Raw genomic sequence first — 24078 nt, forward strand, 5'->3', positions numbered from 1 at the left:
GGAGGGGGAAATCCTGCCTAGATCAAAGCCCTGAAGATAAAGGGGCTTTCATTCCTGCTTGTCCCAGCTGTTCCAGACCCAGGCAGCAAAAAGGGTCTCTGAGTAGAGATTAGATCTTTTCCCAGCTAGGCAGGCACTGATGGGGAAGATTATGAAGTCCTCAGACATGCCTGAGTACACTTCTCTGAGATTTGCTAAAACATGGAGAACAGGACTTTGTAGGGGGTGTTGAGTTCCCACTAAGGATAGGGCAGCTACTCCGTGGTTTCTGATCAGAATCAGCCACTTTGAATGGCTAAGGAGAGCTCCAAATTTAGGATTAAGAGAGCCACTGCAGAAGGAAATTACAAGCCATTTGCTAGTCTTCAACCTGTGCCTTCAATGCATATTTATAGAAATATTTGCCTTTCTATTTGGCAGGTGCCTGGGGAAAGGAGGCATTTCACAGCCCATCAGCTCCCTTTCTGTATGCTGCCCACCCCCAGCCCCAGCAGGCATCTGCCCAATCTTACCAGACTAGAGACCACTCTGCACTCCACTCCTCAGTCAAGGGTACGCTGAGGAGGAAGAAGCAAACAGGAGGGTTGAATAAATACTGCACACACATACATACTAGCTACTCGTCTTTCCTTCATACCAGAGCACACCCAACAGAGAAAAGAAAATAGACCTCCCTCCTTCTCGGTAAGAGGAACTCTTTCACCTCCTCATCCGTAAAAAAGAATTCAGTTAGTATTACAGAAGTTTTTACACATACAAAAAAGTATAGGGATGGGTCAAAAAGGCTGTGGTACTTTTATACAAAAGATTACTACTCAACTATAAAGAAGAAGGAAATCTTATACTTTGGGACAGCATGGGTGGACCTGGAGAGTATTATGTCAAGTGAAATAAGCCAGTCAGAGAAATTCAAGTACCTTTGGACTTCACTCATATGTGGAATCTAATGAACAAAATAAACTAACAACAACAAACAATACATAAATAGAGAAAATATTTAACAGTTATCAGAGGGGAGGGGAGTTGTGGGGCTTGGTGGAAAAGATGAAGGGATTAAACAAAACAAACAAACAAACAAACAAAAACTCATAGACACAGACAATAGCATGGTGATTACCAGAAGAGAAGAGGGGTGGGGGTGGATAGAGAGGGAAAAGCAGGGGTAAATGCTGATGGAAACTTGACTTGAGGTGGTGCACACACAATACAATATACAGATAATGTATTATAGAATTGTACACCTGAAATCTATATAATTTTATTAACCAATGTCCCCCCAATAAATTCAATAATAAATTTTTTAAGTATATTTCTATTGATTTCAGAGAGGAAGGGAGAGAAAGAGAGAGAGACAGAAGCATCAATGAGAGAGAATCATTTATCAGCTGCCTCCTTCCCACCGCCTACTGGGGATTGAGACCGCAACCTGGGCATTTGTCCTGACTGGAATTGAACCATGACCTCCTGGTTCATAGGTTGAAGCTCAACCACTGAACCACACCGGCCAGGCTAATATTTTAAAACATTTTTAAAGGTATAGGGAATAACATCATGAGCCTCCCTGTTTTCATAATTCAGTTCCAAAAATTAATACATACCCGCGCGTGCACGCGCACGCGCACACACACACACACACACACACACACACACACACAATGCATTAGCACCTAATATCCAATTCACTTTCCTTTTTTCCTCTTTTTATTGAACCTCTTCACCCAATTCCCAATTCACTTTTAAATTGTTACCAATTCTATTAAAAAGGTCTTTTACATCAAATTCCTTGAATGATGATTCAAACAAGGTGGACACATTTTGTTTGCATGATATGCCACTCTTAACTCTCTCTTAATTTATAACAGTTCCCCACTCCCTTAATTTTCTTTTTCATAACATATATTTGTTGAAGAAACTAAGTCATTTACACTGAATCTGGCTGATGAAATCCTCATAGTATTAACTTACTCCTCTTTGCTCTGTTTCCTCTAAGCTGAGTGTTAGATTTCAAGACTTGTTAAAATTCAGCGGTTTCAGGTTCATTGGTTCTCTCAATTTTTTTATACCTAAGAGGATCTAAGTCCTGGTTGTCTAAGGGAATTAGAGTGAGGGAAATGCACAGAGAGGCCTGAGCTCCTCCACTTTGCAGTGGTCCCTATAAAAATAACAAACACCAATACTCATAAATAAGTTCATTCATTTAGCAAATGCTTATTGTCTACTGTGATCCAAATTGGAGACAGCAGTGCAGAAAGCAGCCAGAATTTGCCTTTGCGTGAGGAGGTAAATAAATATGTATGTAGTTGTATAATTGCTCTGCAGAAAATTAAACCAGGTAAGATGGAGAAGGCATTTGAGCAAAGATTGAAGAGACGTAAAAGAGGGGTCATGCAGATTTCTGAAGGAATAGGGTTATAGGTGGAGGGAACAGCAAAATCCCTAGACTATGCCTGGCCTGTTTCAAGGACATCATGAAGGCCTGGAACAGAGTGGGCAAGGAGAAGGGCAGTCTGAGGTGAGGTCAGGGAAGTATTAGGAACAAGGTCATGTAGGGCCTTAGGCTGGTATAAGGTCTCTAAGACTTGGCCTACGTATGTTTGAAAAGGATCATTCTGGCTGCTGCATTGAGAACCAACTGTGGTGTGCAGAAGGTTGGGGGAGGTTAGAGGGGGAAAATGGACCTTTCAAGAAGCTATTACAACAATCTAGGTGAAAAAGGCCCATGAGCCCATTTACTGAGCTCTTACTGTATGCTAGCATTTTATATATGTTATCAAATTGAATCCTTACCACCACCCTATGGGGTAGGGTATTAACAATTCTTTTATAAACCATAAAATTCCAAGGCTCCAGGAATTTAAGCCATTTGCTCAAGATGTCATTGAAAATGGTCAAACTAGAGAGTGAGCCAGATTATTCTAACTTGCAAGCTGCTCATGCTATCCAACATATGTCCCTCTACTCAGAGCCCTTCTAAGGTCTCCTGAGAGCCTATCTGCTTGACCAGGTCAACTATAGTTGCCAGACACCATCTTGGACCTTTTGGTGACTCCTTTTAACTCTGCCCTGATCACCATCTTCTTAACCTCTCAGTGTGCAAACCTCATTCTCATCTATACCTTAGGATCCAAAGTTTCTGTCCCTAAAGACCTTGACACACTATAGCCCCCTGAGACTATCTCAGCTAACCATGTGCCTCCGAGAAATGGTTCATGTGTCCTGGATTCCAGAAACCCCCAAAATGATCATGAACTTTCTCTAAGATCATGAACTCTTAATTTGTGTCACCTAAGATGACAGTTAATTGTGTAATAATATCTCTTCCTATTTCCTGATTTTAGGGATGGCTGGCTGCCTCACCAAAAGTGTGCTCTTTTTATGCAGATGCCATGTAGAGTTGTGGTTGAAAGTGGCAACCCACCCAGGGATTACGTTTTCCAGCAAGTGTGCGCGCACACACACACATCCTGTATCTGGTGGACAATATGATTAGTTATCACCAATGAAATGTGAACAAAAATAATGTGTCACTTCTGGGCTTAGGTGATTAAGAAGTGAGACTATTTGTTATGGCAGCTGGCTTTACTCTAATTCAGGGGTCCTCAAACTTTTTAAATAGGGGGCCAGTTCACTGTCCCTCAGACCGTTGGAGGGCCGGACTATAGTTTAAAAAAAAACTATGAACAAATTCCTATGCACACTGCACATATCTTATTTTGAAGTAAAAAAACAAAACGGGAACAAATACAATATTTGTATTTGCATGTGGCCCGCGGGCCGTAGTTTGAGGACCCCTGCTCTAATTAATACTGCCACTTAGAAGGGACTTCTTAAATATTTGTTTTTACTGGTCTAAGAATATCTGCAGAAAATTCTCAGCTATAGATTTTTTTATCGCCCACACAGTTCTCTGCTCATCCCAACATTTCACTAGCACAGTAAAAAAACAGATGCTTCCCTTAATTCAGCCACATCAAGTACCTTTTGTATTTGTTTCCCCTGCTATAATACCCGGGTTTTGAAAGATGTTGTCAGCCAAATTTAATTAAGAATTTGAGTTCTTATTTGTTATCAAATGAACAAGGATATTGCTGCCATTAAGAGCTTCTGACTAGCATCAGATTGTCATTGTCATCCCAGTCAGTTGATAAAAGTCCAGCATGATGTAAAGAAACTTGATAATTTCCTCAGCCTGTGCAGATTTGTGGGGATAAATGTGCTTCTCCCATCTGGCTTTTTGAAAAACTGGAAGTGTCTGGTGGGTCACAGGAGGCCGGCCTTAACCAGGAAAGGAATTCTGGTTTGTATGGCCTGAAACTTACCCCAATATAACCATAACTTTCTGATCCCAACTGGCCTCCTAAAAATCACATACAACTAGTAGGCTAGGCACTGAGAAGTGCTTACGAAACTATTTCCAACTGCCCCCAACTGGGTAGAATTGGGACATTTTAAGCTTATCTGGAAGAATTTGGCTCCCATTCTGGCTTAAAATCAGAGCAGCAGCAATGTAAAATCAGAATTTTATCTGCTCATCATCTCAGCATGCAGCAAACAGTTGAATACACAGCAGCAGTTACATCAGAAAGCTACCCCACCCCTAGGACAGAACAGGAGAACTGTTATAGCTGGGTAGGGAAATTAGGTTGCCCAGAGTTCTCAAAAGCTGAAGAGCAAAGGAGGAACAAGTGCAAACAACACTGGAGGGAAAGAGTTCTATGGAAAGACCCAAAATTAAGAATTTTCTCTTAAATCCTGATAACAAGGGTCTGATGACCAACATCTCTCTCTTCAATCCCAGTTTAATTTTCTTTCGGGAGAACAATGATATCCACTAATATTGTCTTCAAAATAATTTCCTTCAGGAACTCCTGGGCTGAAAATGATGCCAGGGGCTGTTTATTCTACCCTTCTATCAGGAGGTCAGGGCCAGAGTTTCTCAACAGAATCATAGAAGTGAGCTCCTGTTAAAATCACCAAGGTGACAACTATTTATCTCTCTCACCTTAGCAAATTGATCTCTTTCCTAGGACCAGCCCAAGGCCAATTGGGCCTCTATACAAAGAGAAAAGCGTGGATAATGTAGAAGGGAAAAAGTTTGATCAAGCTGTCCTCAGAGGTGCATCCTACTCCTAGTCCTATAGCCATAAATGTCAGTGTCACTTAGAACACCACTTCTCTATCTTACCTTGGCATTAGCATCATCTAGAAAGCATTTAAAAAATGTAGGATGCCAAACATTACCCTTGGTAGATCCTGATTTAATTAGTCAGGACCAATAAACATAATAGGGACCTTGCATCGCTTCTCGGCCTTTTGGCTAAGATCAAGTGTAGTATCTGTTCTTATCAGTTTAATAGAGACCTTGCAGAATATAAAAGTTCAAAGGAGGTTGGCCCTCACCAGAAAGGGAGGGAGGCCAGGGCTTTACTGGAAGGAGAGGGGGCAATGCCAGTCCAGTCACCATGGGTGATGAATCAACAATGGTCTAAGCATTCAATCCCCACTTAACACAAACTCTTCCACAATCCAGGGAGCTTGCTGCCTCCTGATAGCCCAGAGTTATTGAGGAACTGGCAGGGCCTCAAATTCATTCTTTGAGAATTTCAGGCCAAATTGTCATCAATTCTGAGCTCCTAATAAAGAGGAGATATGAATAATTCATGTCTGTGATAAGACCAAGAGTAGCCAACACTACTAGAGAGAGAGCTAACAGCCCTTGCATCAAGGTGCACCTTTCACCTTTCTCTGCTCTTTAGGTGATCTTGACTTTGATCACCAGGTGGCACAGGCAACACGATTAACCTCTTTGGGGGAGTGTTCTGTACTCTGGTCGATCCCAGATGAGGGCTCACACTCAATTTCCATTCTTGTCCTGTGGTCATTCCCTCTTAGAAAGCATGGGTTAGTTTTCTCAGATTTTTCCCTCCCCGTGACATATACACAAAGACCAACTAATATCTGTACCTATTTGGTGCTCATTGGTGCATGTTGACCAGTAGAAGTTTTGGATATTCTTCATAAAAGGCCAGATCTCAGCACTCACTAGTTAATCTCACCCCAAACCTCCCTACTTGCCACTACTTCCTTTCACTTCAGGGATCCAAGTGTATACCCAAGGTGGAAGCTTCCAGACTCTCCAGAGGAGGAGTCTTCTACCTGTGTGGATTTCGACCACACTCCTGGTCTAAGCAAACGCTCTCTCCCAGGCTCCTCCAGGTGCTGTGTGTGAGAATATTATTCTACCAATCAGACAGGGCTCAGTGGGGATAGAGTTCATCAACACCTCTTCTCTGTTTCCTTCTCAGCACTGCCAAGCATAAGGTATACAGGTGGCACTCAATATCAAACTGATGCCCACTGCCAGGGCTTGTGGTTGAGAGTGGGAATTAGTTTGTAAATAAGAAAATTATTTTAGACTTGAACTGAAATCATCAATGAACATGGAGTACCTACTGGGCATGTAGCCATGTACAGAGGGAGAAGAGAGGGAAATCATCATTGAGTGCTTTTTAGGGGCTTCCTATGTGTCAGGCTCTATGCTAAACCTGCACATATAGTAGTTCATTCAATCATAACCACCATCCTCAAAGGTTGGCATGGTTATCATTTCCACTTTGCAGATAAGGAAGCTGAATCTTAAAGAGGTTAAAAGATTTTTGCTACTAAATGGCAGCACCAAGACTTGAACCAAACTGTCTGAATCCAAGGACCGTGCTCTTAATGCCTGTACTCCCACGGCCATCTTGTTAGACCTGTGACTCTCTCACCTAAGCCCAGAAGCAAATGGTTTCAGTTAATAAGAAAACCAAGGGTTTTGAAATTCTAAGCCCAGGACACTCTTAGAATGCTAGACACTTGACATTTCATCTCACTGAATCCTTCAGCAGCCTGCGTGGCTGCTGTCATTACTGTTGACCTTAGGCATTTACAGAGTCAACATTTGGGATGTTGACTATTTTGGAAGAGTTCCAAAGGTCCTACACATAAAGCAGCCTGATTTTGCTCAGGAATGAAAATGATGTATGTGTATTAGAAAGCCAGTCCCATAGAGCATGACAGCTCACCCCACCACCCCCCAGGCTGTGACCCAGTATGCAGGGGTTCTATAACCTCCATGTGTCAGGAAGTGATGGAAATAACTGCTTGTGAACTACAGCTCCCAAAGAAAACAGACTGCTAGTCCATGTCACTGTAAGGTTATATACTCAGTGATGAATATCTTGTACTAGATTTATAAATGCCTATGGCCCTGTATACACAGAATCACTAAAGGACAGAAATCACTTAAATTGTCCAATTATGCATGACTACATATTTGGGGAAATGGTGGCACGTGTATGAGTTTCTCGCCTGTCAAGAGAACAAATGCCTTATAAGCATAACTAATGGACATAAGACACTGGGGGGTAAGGGAGGGTAGGGGTGTGTCAAGGGCGGGGGGGAAAAAAAGGACACTTATGTAATACCCTTTGTAATACTTTAAGCAAAAAATAAAAAAATATTAAAAAAAAAAAAAAGAAAAAAAAAAAAAAGAGAACAAATGCCTCACCTTAGGGCTGTTGTCAGTAAATGAGATCTTGGTCACAATGATGAAGAAGATGTTGAGAATTCTCAAAGATCCCAAGAGAACTTTCTCATGAATGTTGAATTTATGGTTTCAACATTCTATAGAAAAGGAAACAGGCTGGAGAAGGTGCTATGACCTGCCCAGGAATGCCTGGCTACTAAAGCTAGTGTGCTCCCCTCCCTACAACCCAATAGTAAGTCATCCAAAAAGTGCCAAATCCTGCATGTTGACCCAATCACATGCAGACTTGGGAGGATGAAGGGGAAGAAGGAAGGCTACGGAAGGGAAAGAGCTTGTCCTGGGCTCCCCACTGTCCCTTCAAACTTTCATCAGTGCTGGCCTGGAAACGGTAGAGCTGTGAGCTTACCTTTTGACCACATCCATTTAAATCAACCAATTCAAACCAGATGCTGGTAACTGTGGGCTCAGAACAGAGGCCCAGAGGTAACTGTCATCCCTTGCCCTCAAGATGCAAAGTCTTAAATACCACAAGAAATCAGACAAGACCCAAATACCTAATGCACTACTTACTTTGTTTGTTTCTCCCCACTAAACATTGAGTAACTGAATCATCTAGTTACCTCAGTGTTCCCATGGCCAAGGTTAGCCACAGATGTGAACGCTTTTCTTTTCAAACAAGGTCGAGATTCTTAGACCTTGGCCTGACCAGTGTGGCTCAGTGATGGAGCATCGACCTGTGAACCAGGGGGCTGCAGTTCATTTCCCAATCAGGGCACATGCCTGGGTTGCAGGCTCAATTCCCAGGGTGGGGCATGCAGGAGACAGCCAATCAATGATTCTCTCTCATTATTGATGTTTCTATCTCGCTCTCCTTCTCCCTTCCTCTCTGAAATCAATAAAAATATATTTAAAAAAAAAGAATCTGGAACCCTCGTCACTGCTGGTGGGAATGCAGACTGGTGCAGCCACTGTGGAGAACAGTGTGAAGTTTCCTCAAAAAAAAACACCTATCAGAAAGGATATATGCACCCCTATGTTCATAGGAGCACAATTCACCATAGCTAATATTTGGAAACAGCCTAAGTGCACATCAGCAGATGAGTCGATTAAAAAAATGGTGGTACATCTACACAATGGAATACTACGCTGCTATAAAAAAATAAGGAATTCTTACCATTTGCAACAGCATGGATGGAACTGGAGAGCATTATGCTAAGCGAAATAAGCCAGTCAGAGAAAGGTAAATAACACATGATCTCACTCATTTGTGGAATATAATGAAGAACATAAACTGATGAACAAAAACAGATCCAGAGACAGAGAAGCATCGATCAGACCGTCAAATCTCAGAGGGAAGGTAGGGGAAGGTGGGGGTAAGGGGGAGAGATCAACCAAAGGACTTGTATGCATGCATATAAGCCTAACCAATGGACACCGACACCAGGGAGGTTAGGGCATGAGTGGGGGATGGGGGGGCAATAGGGGGATAAGGACACATACGCAATACCTTAATCAATAAAGAAGAAAAAAAAGAATCTTAGACCAGGAGGAGGGGCCCACATCCAGCCTGGGATTTGAAGTTCTCATGATGGGAAAGACCTGGAAGATGGGAGGGAAATGGCATGGAGGTGGGTGAAGGCAGGACACTGGGGCACAGGGAGAGGCTCCAGTCAGCCCAAGCAGTTGTGCAAAGCTGAAGCTGAAAGGAGACTCTGGCCTGGCGAAGAGCAGGTGGAAGATTTTGGAGTTTATTAGCTACATAATGAAGAGCAGATAATAAGCTTCAGAGCAGGGCAGGGAAGTGCTGAGCCAGGGTGGGGGGATGGGAGGGGAGGGGGCTGTGCAAGTTCAGCAGTAACAGAGGAGGCACTCTGAAGCTCACAGCACCTGCTTCTCCACTCCCTGAAAGCAAGTGCCCAATAAACAATAATAGTCATTGCTTCTTAGGCACCTTCTATGTGTCACACACTAAGGGACTGGCTCATGCACCTGTTTAATCTTTAAAATAACCCCGTAAGACATGTAACTGTCTAACCTATTTTACAAGTGAGGAAACTGAGGCTCAGAGAGGTTATAGGATTTGCCCCACTGTGAAGTGGCAGAGCCAGGATCTTACTTCAGATTTGACTTAAGACCCACAAGCCAAGAAAAGCTGGTGCAGGCCCCTGTGCTGATGAAGACCAAGCCTGAGATGAGGAAGACTGTTCAGACAAGGCCCGGCTTGGAAGACTGGTGCTGAATTTCACAGGACCCCAGTCAGACAAATCTAGATTTGGATCACAGTTTCATTATTCATCGCTGTCTGACTTTAGGCAAATGACATGAGCCCTCGGGGCCTCAGTTTCCTCATCAGGATTGCTGTGAGGATTAAAAGGATCAATCACGCAGTGTCTGGCACGTGTCAGATGCTTAGGAAACTGTGACATGTAAACCTGGACCTGGTGGCTAGGGTAGGAGGGACAGGAGGTTGGGACCTGGCTCAGCCACTGTGGGTGGAGGAAGTCTTCATTTCTGAGAGTAAGAGATGAACTTTCGGGAGTGTCACGGGTTAATAACTGCCTTTGGCTAAACATAGAACCTTGAAGTTCATCTCAACAAAACCGATACCTGGTGCTTTCAGTGTTAACAATTTCACACGCTGCTCCACAGCAAAGAGAGCCAGAATTTGGGACCCTCCAGGGAGTCAGAGACAAGGGGCTGTGACTGAGGAGGCTGGATTCCTGGAGAAGCCTGAAGCCAGGGCACAGTGGTGAGGTCCCGAGCTCTCCAGCCTTGAAAGTCACTTATCCTCTTGAAAGTCACTTATCTTCTCTGAGCCTCTTTCCTCCCGATGTAAGGAGTTTAATACTCCTTACTTCACAGGGTTGTGATGAAAATAATAAATGAGAAGGAGCTTTTAAGCTATGCCATGAAACAATTATTTTACATTTCTTCCAGACAGTGCCTTAACTTCATCACCCAGTTAAAGCCATCGGAAATAAAGCTGTAGATCAAGTACCACCCCCCACCTGAAAGAGAAAAAAGAAACCCTGTTTGGCAAACACTTAAGACTAAGATTTCTTCTTTTGAAGTGTCACTCAACAATGAATTGAGGAAAATTATAACTGTTAAAACCATTATTTCTCTATGATCATTAAGATGAAAACACAAAATTGTTCAATTTTCTCAGAGCTTGTACACCCCTGAGAGCCCAGGGAAGATGCCGGGAAGTTGGGCTCTCGTTTCCAGAGCAGAGGGCTCACTGCCTGAGACAGGAAAAGTCAGTAGACCCAAATCCTTACAATAAAGCCTGCCGTCTTTTCTCTGGATTTTCCCTCACTTTAGAAAATAGGCCAAACTCCCAGCCCCACCCTATGTCTCCTGCACCAGGAATGTGCCCAGGGGAAAAACAGTCAATCAGTGAGGTGGTCCTAGAGCAGTGATGGCAAACCTATGACACGCGGGTCAGAGGTGACACCCGAACTCATTTTTTTGGTTGATTTTTCTTTGTTAAATGGCATTTAAATATATAAAATAAATATCAAAAATATAAGTCTTTGTTTTACTATGGTTGCAAATATCAAAAAATTTCTATATGTGACATGGCACCAGAGTTAAGTTAGGGTTTTTCAAAATGCTGACACGCTGAGCTCAAAAGGTTCGCCATCACTGTCCTAGAGCAAGACCAGGACAGGCTGACAGCAGAGACCTAGGCACCCAATCTCAATTTCCAGAGAAATACTTCTTTTCCGGTCAGCTGTACCCATTATCTGAGCTGAGAGAATGTTGGAGGGTTTCCTGGCCTCACCTGTGAGCCAGGGCCAAATAATGTTCAAATAACCTAAGGATACCCACCCCCCTCAACCTTTCAACTTTCCTTCCCCACCAATCAAAAGCAGTAGAGGAAAAAAAAAATACTGAGAGTTTTCACTTGGAATTCAAGCAGACAGATTATTTAGAATCACAACCTCCTCCTCTGTGTTGGGCTCTGGTCCTGGACATAGAGTGAGAGTGGGAGGAAGATGAGGGGCCAGGGGAAGGGGCAATAAATGGGGCTGGGCTTCCCTGGAAAAGATCATGCTCCAGGTCTGAATTCTCCTCCAAAGAGTACAGTGAGACACTGCCCAACACCCCACCTGAAGTAAACCCTGATCCTCTGAGCCAAGCACCGCAAAGTGCATTTCCACTGAATCAGATGAATACTATTCCAGGGGTCCTCAAACTTTTTAAACAGGGGGCCAGTTCACTGTCCCTCAGACCGTTGGAGGGCCGGACTGTAGTTTAAAAAAAAACTATGAACAAATTCCTATGCACACTGCACATATCTTATTTTGAAGTGAAAAAACAAAACGGGAACAAATACAATATTTTTATTTGCATGTGGCCCATGGGCCGTAGTTTGAGGACCCCTGCTAGCAATCAGAATTTATTCCCCCCAAATCACCTAATTCCCCAAAGATGGATTTCCTGAATTGTGTTAGCTGCCTCCATTGCCCAGCAGTGATTGAAAGACCATGGAGCAGGGAGATTACAAAGAATGAAAGGTGAAGAGGCAGTGACTCAGTGTGAGCAGTAATTCCTGCAGGCGGCCTTCCCAGTGCAGCGTGGGGGATCCCAGCTCTGAGCAACTTGCTGCCTCTGTGCAGCAGAGCAGTAGGTCCTTTAGTATCCTCAGCTTCTCAAGGACAACAAAAGTTCCGCCTTCAGATTGACCACTATGGATCCTGCTGTTTCCCTGTGAATCTCCACTGCCTCTCACTTGTTGAGAACAGTATGACTGCTCTATTTCTTCAAGTAAAGCATCTGAGGCTCAGAGAGCTTAAGGTTGCACAAAGGCAGTAACTAATTTAGTAAGCTGGGGATTCAATGTCACTGGAAATCAAAGAAATACACACTCAAGTAACAGGATACCACTTTCTCCCTCATAAAATTAACAGGGGTTAAAAATATATATAATATAGAGCTGACAAGGGCACTCTCATATACCTCTTGTGTGAAAACAACATGCAACATCTCTCCTGAAAGGCAATTTGGCAAACTGTATCAAAACATTAAAAATGTCCATTCTGTTAGCTTAGTAATTCTATCTCCAAAAAGGAAATAACCAAGAGAAGCTGTAAAAGACATCTCAGCCCATGCATACCCTAAAAAACCTTGATTCACAACAATAGAGGAATGGTAAAATGTTACGGGATGTCCACAGGATGTAATATGATTAAATGATTAAAAGCAACATTTATAAAGAGCTCTTAAAGCTTTTTTAATGATAAATTGCATACATATGGAAAAATAGTATAATGAGTCATCATGTACCCATTACTAGCATCAACAATTATTAATTTATAGCCAATCTTATTTAACTGACATCCACCCAGCCCCCACCTTGGGTATTTTAAGCAAATCCCAGACATCATATCATTGCATCCACACAAATGCCAATATGTATCCCTAAAAGGTACTTTTAAAAATATAACTAAAATACAATTATCAAACCTAAAATTTAAAAAAAATAATTTATTGTTTTCTTAACAAAAGAGGAAAGTATTTGTAATATAATATTAATTTATAAAGAATATTATATATCCACTAGTGGCCTGGTGCACGAATTTTTATACATTGAAAGGAAATTAATTAGAAGAAATATTTTAACCCTTTGCGGTCGTATTAAATTTGGACATGGGTGTCGTACTGCTTGGAATTAATTTCCATTGAAAGAGCAGTGATACATAACATGCAAGATTATGAAGGATAAACAAGATTTATTAATTCTTTTTTGGAACTACGTCACTACTAGTAGAATCACTACAAACGTTATCACTTTCTACGTCAGAGTCAGTATTCAAGGTGCCAAAATAAAACTCTTCATCGTTACTTTCAGATTCGCAGTACACTTCTTTCAGTAACTTTTTTTTGCCATTTTGGAGTATTATTTTGAAATATCTTAACAAGCGAGAATGCCTAATTACAGTTAAACGTAATTTGTAAAGCTTTATTTGAAATTCTGCGAAGTATCTCCAAAGCTTGTCGATTTCTTCACTCTCAAAAGGCGACTGACTCGCCACGGTGTTTTGCATGGCGAGTGTGGAACGACCGCGTTTGTTTATATTGAGTTTCGATATCTCCGATTTGTTGGGGCAATGTTTTGGTTCGTGACAAGGTCGCTTAGACACTTAAGAGCTTTCAGAGAAATTATGAACTGATACATGAATGAATAGAGTTAAGATTCGTACGGTTCCTTGCTGTGGTGGCTGAGAGCAGACATACGACCGGAACGGTAAAAAAGCTTTAGTGGCTGAGAGTAGACAAACGACCGCAAAGGGTTAATATCACTATTCGCCCTTTCTCCATAATAGAAGTGTCAACCAAATTCACGATCAACAATGACAGATTGAAACACGTGCGTTCGATTGGTGCCAGCAAGAGCTTTGTATGTATCACACGTGTGTGAGTCAACTTAGCCTTTTATAGATATAGAATAAACTTGCTTAATTAGACCTGCTTTCTGATGTAGCTAAACTTTTTCCAGCCCAGTGAAGCACCCCAACTTCTCTTTCAGGTAATTGTCAGCAACACAGCAGTAAATATCAACACAAAGCAGATTATTGTAGATCATGCAGGGAGGACAAAGGGTAAAATATTTAACTGCAGCAGTGTTTGACTATATTCCGCACAGTGAGAAAACCTGAAGTCATTTTCAAGGTCCACCATTTCTTACTTCTTTTCAGTTGGGTCAGGTTTCTAAGCTTTCTAAATCTCCATTTCCCGGCTAATGAAAAGAAAATAGGATTCCACCGAGTCTCCTATCTACCTACTCCAGGACTTCTGTGAGGATCAAATGAGATGAGGCACAGGAAAACACTTCACAGACATTTGATTAAAGTGTAAAATGTTTCCACCTGGTTATAAAGCAAGTTGTGTTCCTGGGCTGAACAAACTGCAAGGAGTCTAGTCACTAGGGAGAGGAAGCTGGGCATTGCTACATGACGTCATTACCCAGTGCCCACAGCCACCGTTTCTAGGCTGGGCTGGGCTAAGGGCCACACTTTGCACCGTTGGGTCTCAGCAGCATTGGCTGCGATTTGGAGGGGTGTCACTCCAGAGTGGTGGCGGGGCCTGTGTCCCACTTGGGGGAAGCCAAGTGTTGCTTTGTGGGCACCAAGTCCATGGTGCCATTTCTCTGTAAATGGCTAGTGCACATCACAGCAGCTCCTGTCTTGAGCATCTTCCCCCTGGTGGTCAGTCCGCGTCATAGCAACCAGTCGGACACTTAGCATATTAGTCTTTTATATATATAGATATACTATATAATCTTAGTGGGTAAAAAGAAAAAGAGAAAGAGGGGACAAGAGAGAAAGAAAGAGAGGGAGGGAGAGAGGGAAAGAATTTAAAAAGAGAAATGCTTATTAAGAGAAAAAAATGACTTGAAGGAAATATATGCAAAATATTGCCAGTAGTCTGTTGTTATCTCTGTGTTATGGGATTACATATAATTTGGGTTACTTTTGTTTTTTTGTGTGTATTTTTACTAATGTGAATCTACTGTGTTAGATACTTATGTCTCTTGTTTTTTTATTCCTCAAGTCCAAAGTTTCCCTCTGGTATCATTTACCTTCAGCCTGAAACACTTCCTTTAGCACTTCTTTAAGAGCAGGTCTACTGGAAACAAAGTTGCTTGGTTTTTCTTCACCTGAGAATATCTTTATTTTGCCTTCGCTCTTGAAGGATATTTTTTCTGGATATAAAATTCCAGGTTAATACTTTTTTTCTTTCAGCATTTTAAAGATGTTGTTCCACTGTCTTTGGCTTACATTGGTTTAGATGAAAAGTCTGCTGTTATTCGAATAGGTTTCCCTAATGCCTAAGTGCCATATTTCCCTGGCTGCTCTCAATATATATACATATATATATATATATATATATATATATATATATATATATATATATTTTATCTTTGGTTTTCAGCAGTTTAACTATGAAATGGCTAAGTAGTTATTGTTCAGTTGATCCTGTTTGAGATCTTTAATATGTAAATTTATGTCTTCCACCAAATTTGGGACATTTTCAGCCATTCTATATTCAAATATTTTTCCTATACCAATATCTTTCTTTTACCTTCTGGAATGGCACTCTAATAACAGGAATTTTTCAACTTTTAATGTTGTCCTACAGTATCCTGAGACACTCTTCATTGTTTTTCCAATAAAAAATACATTTATAACCTGAAACTAATTTAATATTGAATGTCAACTGTAATTGAAAATTTTTAATTAAAATATCAAAGTATATTTACAAATATTACAAATTTCTATTGATCTATATTTAACTTCACAGACATTTTTTCTGTCATCTCTTTCCTGTCACTGAGCCCATGCAGTAAATTTATTACTTCAGATGTTGTATTTTCAGTTCTAAAATGCTCATCTGGTTATTTGTATAGTTTCTATTTTCTGCTAAGAGTTTCTATCTTTTCATTCATTTCAAGAGTGGAGAATGGTTATAATAGTTACTTTAAGTCTGTCTGATAATTGCACCATCTGATTCATCTCAGGGTTGGAACATACTGTCTTTTCCCTTGAATATTGTTCAGATTTTCCTGGTTCTTTTTATATTGAGTAAACTTGGGTTGAATACTTGACTTTTGAATATTACATTGTGGGACTCTGGAACCTGTTAAAAATCTCTGAAAAATGTTGATTTTTTGTTTGTTTGTTCATTTTTTTTAGCAAATAATTAACCCACTTAGGTTCAAATTGAAAGTTCTGCCTTGCCTTTTGTAACTGCTAACTGATTTCAGTTTGGTTTTCAAAGCCTTTGATAGGCCACTTGAGTCTGCCTGTCACATAAGCAACTCATAGGTTTATCTGGAACTTGGATAGCATTCATATAAGAATTAAGTTCTCAAAACCTTTGCCGTGCTTCTTTGGATCTGTTCCACATATGCACAACTTGTAGTGTGCTCGTGACTTACATCAATGTCCATACACAGACTTAGTGGGTGTCTTTTTCCAACTGTCTGGCTTCCAGCTCCTTTTCCTGGTTCCTCTGGCTGAAAAGATGGGGTTATCTCAGAGTTTCAGCCTCCCACACAATTATGGTATTCCATGTGACAAAAGCCATTATGGGTCATCATTCAAGTTTTGACTCCAGTATCCTATCTGCCTGCTATTATTTCTCAGATTCTCGTCTAGTTGCTTTTTTAATTCTGTCCCATTTTTAGTTGTAAACAGTGGTAGAGAGAGATTGTAGTAAGATTACTTCTCTTGTAATTTTTACACATATACTAGTATACTAACTTAATTTTTTATAGTAGTACCAATGAAACTCAGTAGAGAAAGGAAAGCCTGTTTAATAACTTGTTCTACTGTCCCAATATCTATGAAAAAAAGAAAAAGAAAACCTGGCCCTCGATTTCATGCTATACAATTAATTTGATGTGGATCCTAGACCTCTATGTGAAAGTTCAACTATAATGCTCCTAGAAGAAAATATAAAGGGATATCTTCATAAATGTGCAGTAAACATAGATGTCTTTGGACACAAAAGGCACTAATAATAAAAGGGAAATAATGAATGAGTAGAACGTAATCACATTTAAAGTCCAAGTTATTTGCAAGTGGCCCTGACAACTAATCTCAGTTTTTAATATCAGAAAGATTGATAATCTAGGCTTAGAAATAACTGTCCCAGGATAAATACTTGCACCCAGGATGTTTTAGGATCTCACACATGGGAAACAGCCTTATACTTCACCAAATGATAGGCCCAGATTTAGGAAGTATTTAAGTTGGGTAGGGAACCTTTTCTCTGCCAAGGGCAATTTGGATATTTATAGCATCATTCGAGGGCCATACAAAATGACCAACTTAAAAATTAGCCTGCTATATTTGGTCAAGCATTTAATTAACTCACCCCTAATGCCTTGGGGTGGCCAGACCAAATGATTTTGGGGACATTATATGGCCCTCGGACCAGACGTTCCCCACCCCTGATTTAAGAGAACAAGATATGGTCTTTGTCACTGGAAGATCAGAGTATCACTAAGAGATAAGACTCACTCAGAAACTACAGTGCTACTAAACTATAAAATTCTGACCTGCAATCCAAAAGTAACTCAGGCAAAGAACAGAGCAGGTTGAATTGGAGTAGACCATTGAGGGTATGAAACAGAAGGGAATTTAGAAAGCAGCTGATCAAACTCCCCCACCCCATTTTTATAGATGAGAAAACTGAGACTCACTGGCATAGAGAAGGCCACATCATTGGTTTGTGCTAGAGCCAAAGTGATACTCAGATTTCTTTGTGCCCTCTCAGATTCTCCTTCTATCAGATGTCATGCTGCTGACTTCAGTGTGTGGCCAGGCTTCTTACAAGATGTAGGGGACTCACACAGATCCTGAAAATGTGAACTTGCGACAATATTTATAAAGCTCCAGTACATTATTCAGCATAAAATAGGAGCTCAGTAAGAATATAATTAGTAGAGAGAAAATGGTAGCCAAATAGGCAGGCCTTTCTTGCACCTCCTTTCAGGGCCGGATAGGAAATAAAACGAAATTGAGGCCCAAACAGTGTGGCTCAGTGGTTGAACATAGAACTAGGAGGTCACGGTTAAAGATAGAAAAGAAACACAAGCATGTGATTTGGGGCTGTAGCATCAAATATGTCAAGAAATTTTGAAACAACCTAAATATCTAGCCATGGGAACAAATAAATTCTGATACAGAATTCAGTGATATCCTCTGAAGCCATTAGCATATGCATGCATTATAAAAATGGGGGGATGGCCTAGTCAGTGTGGCTCAGTGATTGGGCATCGACCTATGAACCAGGAGGTCACAGTTCAATTCCCAGTCAGGGCACATGCCTGGATTGCAGGCTCGATCCCCAGTAGGAGGTGTGCAGGGGGCAGCTGATGGAAAAATGTTCATGATAGGAGGAGAAACAAAATCACTTCATCCACACTAAAATTATATTAAAAACTATTGTTTTCCCAAATGGACAAAAATTGTAAGGATACATTGTAAACTGAAGACTACTGTGTCAGAATGCCAGAATTTTTAAAGTGTATCTTTATTGTTATTGCAATGTTTGTGAATAAAATAAAATAAAATTGTAGAACCAATTGTTTTTTAGAGTACTACCAGAGTCTTCCTGGAAAGGAATAAAACTGGCCTCCCCAAAGGATCGCCTGTCTTCGCTTAGGGAAGGGGAAACATTTACTCAGCGCCTCACAACCTGGCCCTGGCTCCCTAGCTGACCTCTCTCTGTGTGTTACAACCTAAATCTTCACATAACTTCTAAAAGGAAGGCATTATTAATGGCCTCAAGTCCCAGGAGAGGCTCTTGTCTTATGAAAGAACTTCCTGAACTTTGGCATATGGGTTTGAAGACAATGGTTCCCTTTAATACACTCTGATCTCCCTGCTACCTCCCAGAAGGAACCATAACAATGGTTTGGAAATTGGCTACCCCTGCTTTGCCCCAGAGCCTCCTTCCCCACCACACAGAACACTGGCAACATGAGCAGCAGCTGAAACCCTCAGAGTGTTAGCACATCATCAAGGCCACTGCTCACTTCCACCTATTCAATTCAACCATCCTTCTAGGTCCAGATCAAGCACACTCCCTTCCTCGAGACTGGCAGTGCACCAGAGTGGGAAGACATGGGACAGACCGGGGTCACAATCCAGCTTTGTCACTTTCCAGCTTTGTGACCCCAGGCAAGTTACCTAACTTCTCTGGGCTTCATTCCTCAGCCATTAGGCAGTGCTATAAAGAATTCTTCATGTGATTGCTAAAATAAATGAAATATAAAACACTGAAAACTATGCTGTCCAATACAGTAGCCACGAACCACATGTGGCTATCAAGCCTTAGAAATGTGGCTAATCCATACTGAGGTGTGCTGTACATGTAAAATACACACCCAAGTTTGAACATTTCATGGGGGAAAATATAAGATAATTTTTATATTGATTACATGATAAAGGAAATAATATTTTTGATACATTGAGTTAAATAAAACACTTAAAATTAATTTCATCTGCTTTTTTGCTTTTTAATGTATTATAAAAATTTTAAATTACACATGCAGCCCACTTTTGTGGTTGGTGTTCTATTTCCATTGAACAGAGTAACTGCTCAATGTTAGTTCTTTCTCTATTCTTCCCTTATCATTCACAGGCCACCTAGAGTGCTCAGCATTGTCAACAGTGTCTGAAGTCGTTAATTATACCTGCGATTCCAGGTGAGTCCCTTCCTCTTTCTGGGCCCCTAGTTATTCATCTGAGACATGTGACAAAGAGTAGAAAGGAAACTAGATTTAGAATCAGAAGACGGGCTCTAGTCCTGGCCCTACCATTACTAATTAGGAAGCCCCTAGCATTTCATTCCACTCCTCTGAGCCATAGTTTTGTCATTTACAAAACAGGGAATAATAATATCCTGTTCATGGCAAGAGTGAATGAGTATGAAAAGCTTAGTAAACTGTAAAGGACTATCTAGGCCAGGATTAAGTAGTATATTTTGCTCAGTTAGGAGGTTGGGCAGTCCTGTTGTTAGGGGCAGACATAGAATGTTGGGGACCAGCTACAATTATAAGAAATATTAATCATGTTCTATTAACCATGATGGTTCTGTTCTGATTAGAAAGCACATTCTAACCTGCCTGAGAGCTGTAGGCCCTAGGACATGGGAGCTAACATCAGAATGCAGTCCATCCTCCTTCCCAAGAACTGCCTATCATTATGGAAAGATTTACAACCTCATGGCTGAAACAATCTAGTCCAGGAGGCATCTGCTCTCACCCTCTTGTGACACCTGCATCCCCCCCGACCCCCACCAGCCCGCATGACTTGTAACCTGTAATGATTATCACACGCCTACTTTCCCATGCCTATAATTCCTACTTCCCCATGTAATCTTTGTCCTTCTACCTAACATAAGCAGCTGGCTTATGGTGAGGTTCAGAGCAGATTTTTGTGGATGACCTGCTGCTCTCCCATATTGCCGGCATTATTGGAATAAAGACTCATATATGATTCAATCCTGTCTCTGCTTAATTGGCTCAAGTGGTGACAGGCAGCCCTGTCCAATTACACTGCCTGCCTCCTCTGATATTCTCTGCCTTCCATTTTGTACTGTTAACTATTTTCCAGATCTCATGCCTCTAAAAACAAGTTTCCCCAAGAATGCACCTCATTCTTCTCACATACCCCCCAATATAGCCAAAGCAGAGTGCTGCAGACAAACCCCCTCAAATCACCTCACAGACTAAATGTGCCCTGTGTACCACGCATTAAGCTTAGGGAGCTCCAGGCGCAGTAGTAGAGATGGTCTTGCAAAAAATATGACACTACATGTTATACTGGAGGAATCGAGTAAGTGTAAATGCACCAGGGAGCAAGAGGGGGGCGCACCTTACTGAGGAAAAGCAGAAAGGTCGTGGTGAGGGAGATGTATGAAATGGCCAACAGGAAGGGCTCTGGGAGGCCTTTGCAAAATAGAAGGGAGAAAAGGTATAAACCAGCATGGAATGCCATCGCATTCAATCCAAAGTAAACATCAGCATATGATGTACAATGTGCCATCTAACACTATGAATCTTATCATGAGAGACCCCTGGTTGAGAGTGCTTCCTGCAGATAGAGCACCATTGCCTTCCTGCCTTTGCTACTTTAGGTTCCCCAGCTCACCCCACAGTCTACTCAGGGATGTGTGCAGTAAGCTCTTAGGAGTTTAAGTACCACCTGTGCCAACTGCATACATCTCGGCTATTCAAACAGAGAGGTTTATAAGAGCAAGAGCCCTGTCTCAAAACATCCTGTTTCTATTTTTATCCGGGAATTACCGCCTTACCATCTACACTATATTTTCCTCCTCCCAAAGCCAATGAGCATGAAAAGCAAAAGGCTACACCATCCTGTGGTTGGCAGGGCTTCTCTACCTCATAGTGTGTTTCTTCCTAATTCCTAAATAGGCTCTGGGTTATTTCCAATTAAGCTAAACTGCAAACTCTTACTTCACCAAAACACAATGTTCCACCTGCATGGCCCAGGAAAAGCAAATACACAAAGTTTCTTGGGTGAAGATCTGAAGTTGAATTTCTGCAGCTAAACTTGTTTTTCAGATTGGTATTCACATATTTAAAGACCAATCTCTACAGGTCACATTTTCATTTAAGAATGAAAAGACAAGAGATCAGAAAATGAGTGTTTCTGAGAGGGACGGTGAGCGATGGCAGTAGATAAGTGCCTATGCAGAGATGGCATCTGTGGGCCTGTGGCCACTTCTGTGTACATGAACAGCGGAGCCACACCTTACCCAATGGTTAGTTACAAAGCCAGTGCCAAGGCCAGAATCCCACTCCCTTGGGAAACTATTGATTAAAATCTTTTCAGAATTTTAAAAGTTATGTCAACTTACTGCAATGTAGGGACTTTATTTGAGTCTTGATTTGAATAAACAGTTTTTAGCCTGGCCGATGTGGCTCAGTGATTGAGAATCAGGAGGTCATGGTTCAATACCCAGTCAGGGCATATACTCAGGTTGTGGGCTTGATCCCCAGGAGGGGAGCATGCAGGAGGCAGCCAATCAATTATTGTCTCTCATTATTGATGTTTCTCTCTCTCTCTCTCTCTCTCTCCCTTCCTCTCTGAAATCAATAAAAAATATATTTAAAATAACAAACTGTTTTTAAAAGTATATATTATACTAGTGACCCATTGAGCAAAATCGCGCGAGACTCGGGACCCTTGCCCCCCACCCCCTACCCCTGTGCCATGAGACCATCCCGAGTCCCAGAGTTCTGCCCTGCATGGCCAGTGTGCCTCGGGATGCCCTGAGTCCTGGAGTGCCACCCTGATGCCCCACCTCTGGGCTGTGCGAAGTGGCCACCAGGCCCCGCCCCCACAACATGCATGCAGGGCCTCAGAAACCCCAACAGAAGCCGTGCACAGTGGCCACCGGCCCCACCCCCTCGGCCCCACCCCCACTGCCCTGCCCCCACTGTGCACATCACCATCTTGTGACAATGTTATGGCGTGATGGTCAATTTGCATATTACCTCTTTATTATATAGGATATGAGTGTGTGTATACATATACACTCATACATACACATATATACATGTGTATGTAGATACACACATATCTACATATACACATATATATTATAATAATTGGGGAAATTTTAATATTGACTTCATATCTGATAAAATAAAGAAATTATTCATTGTTTAAATGTGATAACAGCATATTGTAATTTTTATTTTTACAGAGTGCCTTTTAAACATACACTGAAATATCTACAGATAAAATTAAAAAGCAAACAGTTGAATTAGAAATCCACTAAAGTAAGATATTATTTTGCATAAATAATCATGTGCAGTGCATGAGAGAAAATTAAACAGTAGGGCCTCCTACCTTTAATCATTCATAAACTACAGGATATATAATCTATTTATATAACCCTGAACACATACAAAAGCTCACTCAGTGAGTCCAACACAGCTGTGTTATCCTCCATCCCCTGGGGATTATGAGTTGTTCTTCTGTAGGCGTGGTCTTGTCTCTGTGTGCAGCAGGCATGGGCTCGAGAGTTAGACAGGTTGGATTGAAATCCTAGCTCTACATGACCTTGGGGAATGGGTTTAACTCTTCATGGAAAGATACTCATATTTACCTACAAAAGTGAAGATGACTTGCATCTACCTTGCAGTGTTGTTGTGGTAACTGGGTAGTGACAAACTGCCTACTGCAGCTGGATGTTTAGTACCATGCAGCATGAAAAAGACAAATAGTTCACATCCAGTCAAGAGGCTTACCCTGCAGAGATGGAAGGAACCCCTGATTCATGTCTCCCCACCTGCACTGTGCAAGCCTTAAACCAAACTGAGTGCCTGCATTTCAATTACTGTCTTACTTGCTCAATCTCTCCCTTTTTAAAAAAGTGCTAAGTAGGTAGAGTTGAATTAACATTCCACTCCATATGCCCATTTGCTGCTTCTCTGGGGTGAAGCTACACAAGACTTCTAGTAGAAGAGGTAATATCTAGGGGAAGAAGATAATCACATCTTAAATACGTGGCCGATACAGAGCATGCAGGGTAGTTCAGGTCACAAAGACATTCTTTGATGAGGAAGCATAGCCATGTCTACCTATATGTAGTAACATGGAGCACAGAGAGCCTTGTATTCAGTTGTTAGTGTCTTACCCTCACCATAATTGTAAGTATAGCTTGCTGAGCCCCTATTCTGTGCCAGATGCCTTCTATTTTATCTTATCTCTTCTGGGTTGATTATTTTTCAAGTGAGAAAGCTGAAGTCAGAGTAATTGAGTGACTTGGCAAAGGCCACACAGCTAGAAAGAGACAGAACCAAGATTCAAATCTCACTCCCCAAGACTAGTACTTCTTAGCATGCTGCTACCTCTTCATGCAAATGAGTCCTCGAAGGCAGTTATTTAAGAAGATCCCTTTACTTTCTTAAAAAAAAAATCCTATAAGGCCATTTTTTTTCTTTAAATCTCAAGTCCACTGTTTTATTATGGCAACTTAATAATTGAGTCAGACTG

At 41.4% G+C, this 24078-nt stretch overlaps 1 protein-coding gene and 1 pseudogene across 9 annotated transcripts in view; one reads left to right on the forward strand and one right to left on the reverse strand.

Moving 5' to 3' along the window:
* The window catches only part of ST6GAL1 (ST6 beta-galactoside alpha-2,6-sialyltransferase 1), a 128448-nt gene that overhangs the window by 53094 nt on the left and 51276 nt on the right, over window positions 1-24078 (reverse strand). The gene's annotated exons all lie outside the window — the stretch shown is intronic.
* On the forward strand, window positions 5298-5399 carry LOC111825151 (annotated as a pseudogene).

Source organism: Myotis lucifugus, unplaced genomic scaffold (genome assembly GCF_000147115.1).
Source record: "Myotis lucifugus unplaced genomic scaffold, Myoluc2.0 scaffold_14, whole genome shotgun sequence".
NCBI lineage: Eukaryota > Metazoa > Chordata > Mammalia > Chiroptera > Vespertilionidae > Myotis > Myotis lucifugus.